The following is a 2,409-nucleotide window of genomic DNA, read 5'->3' on the forward strand; positions in this document are numbered from 1 at the left end:
GATATTGCAGCATTTCCTTTTATTACAGCTTATCTACAATCTTTTTGAAAGTGGGATAAAGGGGGGAAAGCGCAGGAGACATCCTGGAAGTTGACAACATCATGTAAAGGACCTACAAATGTCCGTGAGTGACCAATCACGAGCGTGCAATAAATCGCTTGTGTAGAGAAGCTCCCCAAATACAAACATGAGCACATTTTTTGGGGGGGAAAGTTTGCACATTCCTGGACTTGTAATCAAATACAAAAATGTGTTATTGTTTTTTGAAAAATGCACACTTTTGCCAACAGGACAGGGAGAAGTGTGCAGTTTTGAAAATGCACATGGATATACCCTTTTCCCGTTCGAATGAAAAGAAAAATAGGATGCAAACAAAACAGGAGCAAGGTGGAGTGAGCTTTGAAATATCGTGATGGGCTTAATCAGCTCTGGTTTTCCCACCCCTATATGGACTTCCCTTTCCAGGGAGTTTAGGATGGCTCCCTTGGTATGGCCCTTTAGGTGGCTAGGGAAGAAAAGTATACTGTTGGGCTGCACTTTCAGTTGTTAATGCCACTCCTTGATTTTAGAGGGTTCTCCATTTATTTATTTATTTATTTATTTATTTATTTATTTATTTATTTATTACATTTCTATGCCACCCAATAGCCGACGCTCTCTGGGCAATTCACAAAACAAAACATACAAGCATAAAATACAATAACGTAATAAAACATGTGATAAAAACATCAAACTAGCTCGCTGAACCTTACTTGTCAAAATCATGAGAGTAACTCACCAAAGTATCTTACAGGTAGGGGAGGGGATGAGGCCACACCTGGGATTCCCTGGCATAGTGAGGTTGAAGTTACCTCTTTGCTATCCACATGAAGACAAAGGAAAATCTCAAAGAGCTGAAGTATTTCTATGGGGCTGGCCAGTTTCCAGGGAGGAAAATTCACACTGACCATACAGTAACCATACATGCAGCGAACAGGCATGGGTCAACTCACAGGAAGATTATTCTAGCAGTATAGTAAGGTTCAGCTGCTTCATAAAGCAATACGGGGCCAGGGCAATTTGGGCAACTTTGCTGGTCCCAGCTACTCTGTTCTCCCCATCTGGATTTGGGCCCAAAAGACCAAGGAAAAGTGTGGACACGTGTAGGGCAAGTTGAAAGCACACACAATTTGTGACATTGGACAACATCGTTACTGATCACAGCACAAGTCTGTTAAGGCAATACCCTTAGCTTCCAGTTTACTGGCTTTGTGAAGTTTGAGCCATCATGAGACAGATAGTCTTAAACTGGCGGGGGGGGGGGGTTAAAAAAATCATTGAATTCCATTGTAATCTGGGCTGCAAGGCTTAATTCAGGGCAACTTGTGGGCCTCCAGATATTTTGGCCTACAAGTCCCCTCTCCCTTCACATTGGCTATGATGGCTAGGGCTGATAGGAGTTGTAGGTCAAGACATCTGAAGGGCCACAAGTTGCCCACACCTGTTTTAATTAATGAATAATTGAGACTAACCAATTCAACATTTAATTGTAAATTAAAATTTGTTCCCTGATTATTTGGTAAATCTGAGATGCAAGTATTTCTATTCACATTGAAAAATCCACATCTCTCTCTGCCTTCCAAGATCCTCAAAAAGGTACCTGCAGAGAGGTTTTGGTGTATTATTTAAATGAAAATTAGGAACTGATGAATCAGTCAGGATAATTGTTTTTTTGTGTTTTTTTTCTCTTTAGTCTTAAAAAAACAATCCCACTCATAAGATGAATGCTCATTTGGGTGGCCAGAACATGCAATAAATTAAGGTTACCATTCCCTATTTGAGGTCTGATAGGCAATTTTAAAAATAAGAATATTTACGTATGTTTAAAGGCTGTTCCTCTGAATAAAAGGAAAAGTCACAGTGACTATCCAGCAATTGTTAATACTGAGTGCAAAGTTTATCCAATGTGACCTCATTTTTATGACATAGTGTGTATGTGAGCCTATACTGAAGAATAAACAACCCCTTAAAAGACTAGAAAGGAATAAACCTCTAATGTATGCGAGTTATCTCTCGAAAAGGTTAAAAACATCAAATTCAGAAATATCATGACCTAACTTTAATGACCCAGTAATAGGCTGACATTTGCAATACCAATTTTGTGTGTGTGTAATAACGCCCCATATGCAAAGATCAGCTCACACAATGTAGCTGCTTATCTCAAAGGGGAAAGTATGGATAATAATAGTACAAGAGAGGTTAATAACAGGTCCATCCTAGCTTTTTTATCAAGCTTCAGAGAAAATGAACTGGGCAGTGCTGTCAACTTGATCAGAAAAATGGAGAGGAGGAACAGATCCATATGTGAGGCCAGAATAGAACAGGGCTGGATACAGGTACATGTGTGAAGGTTGTTTGCAAGGTTAGCTG

The sequence above is a fragment of the Heloderma suspectum genome, chromosome 3 (assembly GCF_057233095.1).
Source record: "Heloderma suspectum isolate Gila_16-S chromosome 3, 16-S_ref, whole genome shotgun sequence".
Lineage (NCBI taxonomy): Eukaryota > Metazoa > Chordata > Lepidosauria > Squamata > Helodermatidae > Heloderma > Heloderma suspectum.